The sequence below is a fragment of the Poecilia reticulata genome, linkage group LG3, assembly GCF_000633615.1.
Source record: "Poecilia reticulata strain Guanapo linkage group LG3, Guppy_female_1.0+MT, whole genome shotgun sequence".
Taxonomy (NCBI): domain Eukaryota; kingdom Metazoa; phylum Chordata; class Actinopteri; order Cyprinodontiformes; family Poeciliidae; genus Poecilia; species Poecilia reticulata.
The window spans coordinates 22652887-22660287 of NC_024333.1; the positions used below are offsets into that span (position 1 = coordinate 22652887).

Sequence of the window (7401 nt, forward strand, 5' to 3'; positions counted from 1 at the left end):
AGCATAGCTTAATACCTTGTTGTTTAATATATCTCATCTGTTGTTGTGGAAGACAAATACCGGATTATAAAGGCACTGATAAGACTGTGCTTAAAAGAGATCCTGAAGAGCCTGGACTCAGTTTTCTGCCATTATTAGTTAATGGTTCTCTTTTACAACATGCAGGGATCTAATTATATTTGATCAATTAATAACAGCTGCCATTATCTCATTCAAGGTGACATCAGGTCAGCCTCCTCAGAACTTGTGCCAAATGTTTTTGGAAAGTTTCCAGCTAAGAATTTTTGCACTTTTGTACAGTCACTTTTTATTTTACTTGTAATTAAACTCAATAGGATATTGAATGTGATCCTTTTTATATAACTCTTGATAAAGTGCTGAAGTAGCCATAGAGTTTTCTTCCTTTCCCTACTAGACAGTTCAGACATAAAACGCTTATTTATAAGACTTGTCAGGTCTCAGCTTTCTACTTCTTTTACTGCATGCATTTTCACTCCAAACAGCAGATGTAGTAGGAGGAAACTGTAACATGAGGATCTGGTGTGTAGCACTCATAATAAGTCCAATAAATTAACTTTTATGATCTCAGTGTTTTAGTAAAGCTTTCTTGCATACTCAATCTAACCATGTCTAAAAGGTTAAAGCTTTGGACCAGGGAGAAGTGTGCTTTGGGTGTGTAATGGTTGCAGTTGTGTTTGTGCTGAGCAGCATTTGGCAGTAGAAAGATGGCTTTACAACCAGAGGAAAATTTCACTCTGTTTACTCTAAATCTCTCAGTTAAGAGTGTACAGAGGAGCAGGACTCCATGACATCAGCTAGTTTGAAAGCTGAATATGCCTCTTAGACAAAGTGGAAAGTTTTCAGCCTTCAGTGTAGTTTATTCTCAGAATGAACTCACAGTCCTGGCCAGACATTTACATTCACTCATCATCAGCACATGTGGATGTCATGTTAAATTTGAGTAAATGACTTTAATTTATTATAAAGACAAGAATTGGGTGCACAATTACAAATTTCTTTTACAGTGCATCTGGAAAGTATTCGCAGCGCTTCACTTAGTCACATTTTATGTTACAGCTATATTACAAATTGTATTAATGAATCTTTTTTCTCAAAAGTCCACACACAAATGTGGGGAAAGGTTTGTGAGATATTTGTAAATTTATTGAAATAGAAAACCAAGAAATCTCATTTACGTACGTAAGCACAGCTTTTGCTCAGTGCTTTGTTCGTCCACGTTTGGCAGCAATTAAAGCTTCAAGTCTGTTTGAATATGATGCCTCTAGCTGAGCTCAACTATCTATAGGCAGCTTCCCCCATTCTTCTTCGCAGTACTTCTCAAACTTCATTAGGTTGGGAGATATCTGTCAGCCACTTTTTAGATCTCACTAGAGAAGTTTACTCCAGGACATTCACAGAGTGGTTCTGAAGCCATTCCTTTGAGATCTTGACCAAGTGCTTTGGGTTGCTGTTTTGTTGAAAAATGAACCGTTGCCCCAGTCTGAGGTCAAGATGCTCTGGAGCAGGTTTTCAGCCAGGTTTCTCTATACATTGCTGTGTTCATCTTTCCTTCTATCCTGAAAAGTTCACCAGTTCCTGCTGCTGCAAAACATCCCCATAGCATGACGCTACCACCACCAGGCTTCGCTGTAGGGAAGGGCTGATTGTTTAAACCTGAAGAAAATTGGATTCCAGCATGATAATAGTACTAAACAGACATAAAAACCTTTTCTAGCTAGGACAAAGAAGGCTGACATTAAGCCTAAGGAATTGTCCCAACTTCATCCCTAATGAAAATGTATAGACTATGTCAAAAAGTTAGGTGTGTACTAGGAAATAGCTTGCATCTAAGATGTAAGATGCTAATTCTAATTTTCTAATTATACCAAAAAAGTTATCTAAACATTAAATCCAATCAATTGCTTCTGACCATAAATAATTAACATTTTAAAGAGGCACAGCCAGAGTTCAGACTTAAATATGAAAGAAAATCTGAAGGAGGTCTGAAATTTAGGGGATGGTAAGAAATAATTTCAACCACAAATATGTCATGCCCATCCACAAAGATGAATGATCAAAATATCAGTGTCAGCAATTAAAAAAATGGATTTGACTGCTGCAGCCCAAAAATGCCTCCAAATGTGAATAAAATCATGAAAAGTACTCTTCTCAAACTGATGCCCCTTTCACATCGCTTTTTTATCCTTTTAGAGATCTTTACCTCATTTCTTATCAGAAACAAACCTCTTGGTAAATTCATTACTGTGATTTTGCTATAAAAATAGCACACTCCAGTGCTTTTCATACAGCACCAGAATATTTACATAAAAACTTAATTTCCAACTTAACTTCTAATTTAGCAGACTGATTCAGCCATCACACATTACATCAGCGCATCTCACAACACAATCACAGCACCGGTGCATAATAATTTGTTGCATAGCTTATATCCTCGGAGGAGCTATTCATACAAGATATTTTTAACACCTACACCCACATCCAAACATCCACAGCACCATGCTGGCACCCAGCCAGCTCCTGACACCTCACACTCAGCACTTACATAATGTGGCTTACAGCAAGAGGCACAATCCAAAACATTTTTCAGCAAAGTGTGTGTGGGTCAGGCATATTCTAAGGCTTGTGGCTGCTGAGCTGACTGTGAAAACAGTCTACATCTACAGCCACGGAGGCACTGTGAATCCTACTGTCACGTGCAGGCTGATTGTTTGTAGTGTAGATACAAGCCATATGGCTTGGCTACGTGAAGAGAAAATCTGAGGTATTTATGGGTATTTCTCCAAAGGTATGTCGAGCCTGTTGAAGGACATAGAGAAGAAGTGGAAATAAATCAGCTGTAGATAATGTCAGACTAGGTTATGTAACAATAGGGCAGAGTCCAAATTAGTCTGGCTGGGCAATAGAAAGTTAAATGGCAGTTCTGCTAATCAGATAATAGTCAGAGACAATTTATCTGTAATACTGAGCTGGTCTGAAGGATTTAGATGTTTTTTATTGAAAGTAGAAGAAATATGACCTCTCATCCTGTAGAACAAAGTCTTGAGGTCACCTTTGTAAGACATGTAACCAAAGTCAGAGAAAAGTCAGTAACTGCAGTGCCCTAAAAGGTTTCTGTGTTACACGAGCTTGATTTTATTAATTACAAATATATGTTATATGATGCAACTACAAGGCAAAAGCTGATCAGGCTCTTGTAAGCCTTTTTTCACATTACTGTGCTTCAATATAGAACAAAATAGTTCAATGTTCATTATAATATTGGTACAGAGGTTTTGCATTTCATGCCTTAGTAGTTTTATACCTCTGTCAATATAAGTACTTCTTAATTTAATCTTAGTCCAAATATTTTAGTAACCCATACTAAGATGCTTGTTTTGTCATTTTTGTTTTGGCAGACCAAATTTTACTACATTTTAGTAAGCTAAAATATACTCAATATTTTTCTGACAAAAACGTTTAGCACAATGCTCTCACACCTTTAAGACAATAAATTTCTTGAAATATTTTTCCTTGGGCAAAATAAAGTTATTTTTTAAAAGTTAGTTGATTTATTTATTTTTTTTGCAATATTGTAGTATAAAAATAGTAGGATATGCTTTCCAGATGAGTTTGAAAAACAGTAATTCTAAATAATACCCGTTATACACAAATTGCACACATAATAAATAAAAATAAATAAATACACTAAAATATTGTGATAAAAGAAATTTTTTTTGTGGCAAAATTCTAATACTTTAAGTTAACTTTTAGCATTATTTCAAAAACTAAAATTTCTGTTTTAAAAAAGAAGTGTGCATGAAACAAGGTTAGGTTTGGTGTTTGGAAATAAATATAAATATGAAGCGTTACCTTTTTTTTCTCTCCAATTGCTAATTTGTTGCCCAATATTTAAGCTATTTCAATTTACAAATGCTTTAAATGATTAAACGATTTGAACTGAACAACAATGTAACAAACATTCCTCAAACAATGCCACAATTAGAAAGTGTAAACACTCTTGTGGAAAAAAAATACACTTTACAAACAGCAACAAAGTTGCTTGCAAAGTGGACAGAAAAGGTCCACTTTCTCTGCCTCTTGTGGACAGAGAATGAAGTCAGTTCATTCTCTGTTCACAAATCAATGCTGATCGACGACCTCCTGTGCATCGGACTGTCGCATTTTGAATTTTTGGACTTCAGATTCATGTTTTTCAGCTAAGCAGCTTATTTTATATTTATTTAAATATTTCTTTTTTTTTTTTTTAAATCAGGCAATTAGAAAATGATCCCAATAACACTACTGGGTATTAAATTCTAGCGAAGCCACTAAAACCTGATGGTTTTCAACAACTTCGCTGTCAGGTGAAGTACATTAAGCCGATTTCAGTTTCATGCAGCTCTAAACACAGGGTTCAATCCACCAGTACCACTAGCAACAGGCAGCTTCCAGCTGCTCCTCCAGCAATCACAGTAACACAATATCTTTCAGTATGTAACTTTGTAAAACATGGTAGCTCAGCCTATATGTTAGCTAAAGCATACTTACCTATGAGCTGATTTCAGGATTTCTTGTCACCAGATGTTGCTTCAAGTTTGTTGTGTTGGTGACACTTGTTGTTGTATCTTAAACCTTTTGGCATGTGAAACATTCAGTCCAGAAATGTGCGACCACCTCCTCGGCTCCACCATTCATTTCTACCTTTCAACTTACTTAATATAACTAGATCATATTAGATTTCACCTTCTAATATGATTTCACCCGAAGTTTTCTTTTCTTTTTAAATTTATTGTATCAATTTAATCAGTTTTCTTTTTTCTAACAGGCTTCAGTCTGAAAAAAAAGAGAAAATTATGCTGAATATCATTGTTCAACAAAAAAAGTAACACTTTGTGCCAAAGTTTTTAGAGTATAAAACAGAGCTGTCTGCTGCAGGACATTTTGTACCAGCCACACATCAATTCACATTTGGTTTGGGATCTTTCTACTCTGAAAATAAGCTATTTTTAAAAATATTTTTTGATATTTTACTGCTAGTATACGATGGAAAATATGGTTTTGTTACTATTCTGGTTTGATCAGGGTTCATAATCTCATATTTCATAAGGGTCAATGGACCTAAATGAGAATTAAAACAAAAGTAAATAAAAATAAGATGCAATGCAAAGTTCCAGGATATATTCAATTAAACTGAGTTACACTTGAGATTTGAGCATCTTTGAGTATCTTTGAGTATTTTTACAAACATAATCTCAGAGATTATGTAAATGTAAAGGTTTAAGTATGGGTAGGAAATGGAAGTTTGTAGGGACGAAATATCCCCCAATTGAATTGGGGCTATGAATTGCACCCAAAACACACCAGAACCTGGTGGTTATTGCTCTGTAATAAAGATCATCAGAGGTATAAAAGGCACCGTAAAGAAAAGTAGAAGGGCTGCATTGCTTGTTTAATATAGATCTTTGAGATGGAAATGTTCTTAACTAGGGGTGTAATTTTCTCATGCAGATGAATGATGATGTTTTCATAATAATCTAGAGTTCAATCAGCTCAGCATTACAAGTTTTAAATGTCCCCTAATTTAGCTGTACATTCTTTTTTGTGAAGCTTCATAATGGTGGCCTCTTTTCATAATGCTTCTTCTTAAACAGTTCCAGGTGTGAATAATAGACTCAGCTTCAGGTTTTCTCTGCCCTGTCTGCTTCAACAGTTGTGTCACTGAATTAGGCTCCGCACATTCTGCAGTCTGTGTTTTAGTGACTCCTTCAGACTCAAACAGCCTGATCTGCATAGAGGACACCAAATTGTGCTGACAACCGAAAGGTCAAAGTCACGACTGACCCTGCTGAATAATAGCTCATTTAGCTGAAGAGAAAATGACTCCCACCTGCAGCCAGGACAGCCATCCATCTTCTGGATCTGTGTAGACGTGCTCAGGGTCAGAGAGTGCTGGAGTCCATCCCAGATTACACCAGGCGAGCTACGGGGGACATATCGATGGGACACTGTAGAGTCAGATTTAAAAAAAAAAAGCGCATTGAAATTCAGCAATAGCTAAAACGACTGCAGTCTAACACAATGGTCCTGCAATCAATTCTTTCTCTACAAAAGATCCCGCTTCAGAGAGGTGTTGATTTGCCTACCAATTATCTAGGAGGAGGAAATGAGTGTGACAGTTTTCTCGTGAGTATTTTAAATATTTTTCCTGCCCCCTGAAGGCAGGCCGCAGTCGATACCGGAAACACCCATCAGCGTAACTGCACCCTTTAAATGTTGGCATAAAACTGAACGGTTACCTGTCTGAAACGGCCTTTAGATCATCTTTGATTTCCATCAGTACTGCAAATACATTCGTGGTTGCTAAACAACTGCTACTTTAATTTTTTTAGAGTCCACAAAAATGGAAATTAGTTGTTCTTTTGCATGTTTTGATGCGATATGTGCATAGATGATCAACAACAGATCAGACAAGGCTTTTAAAAACTAATTTTGTAGGGGTTTAAACTATGTACTTTGTACTGTTAAGTGGGCTATTCATCTTTCTTAATTGTGTTACTATTATTAATGGAGAAGATTCACTCAACTGGCTTCAGTCTACAAAATAAAGATTTTTTTTGTTTGTTGAGTTTTACATTATTGAACATAGTGAAAATAAAAGATTAAACAAAGTTATTTAAAAAGAAAATACATTTAAAACAAAAGCAAGCAAAAGAACAGAACAAAAATCTGAAAATAGAAATTAAGCTTAGTTTAATTTCATTCCCTTTCAAAATGACACAATTAATTCTAAACATTTTTATAAAATATAGTTGGCTGTGCATGAAACCAAGTATGGCAACGTGAGAAAGCAGCTCATTAAGTGTAGTGGAAGATCGCTGATGTTTTGGGCCTGTTTCTATTCCAGAGGCCTCAGAGCCTTGTTAGGGTAAATCGCATTGAGAACTCTTTTAAACAGTTAGATATTTAAAATAAAATTCCAGTGGACTTGCCAGAAAACTGAAAACTAATTGTTTTTCAGTCTTCGATTTGTGTAATAATTCAAAACAAATGACAAAATTAACGCAGAAATAATTCACCACTCACAAAGCCAACATCCTTCTATGGTCATCTCAGTTCTAAGACCAATAAACTTTAGTCACGAGGGCTTACTGGAGTATGGAGAGCCATTTCAGCCAAAATTAAATAAATAAATAAATGGGTGAAATAAATAAAAAATGAGTAAAATAAATCAAAAAATGAAGAAAATGAGTGAAATAAATAAATAATTTGTTAAATAAATAATTTAGCTTTTTCATTAACCCATTTTTTCATTTATTTATTTTTCATATTATCAATTTCTCAATTTCCCTTTTTTCATTAATCTATTTTTCATTTACCCACTTTTCATTAATCTATTTTTCA

The 7401-nt window shown here is 35.2% G+C and overlaps 1 protein-coding gene across 1 annotated transcript in view; it reads left to right on the plus strand.

Moving 5' to 3' along the window:
* kcna4 (potassium voltage-gated channel, shaker-related subfamily, member 4) overlaps window positions 1-7401 on the plus strand; it is a 66449-nt gene that overhangs the window by 5175 nt on the left and 53873 nt on the right. The window lies entirely within an intron of this gene.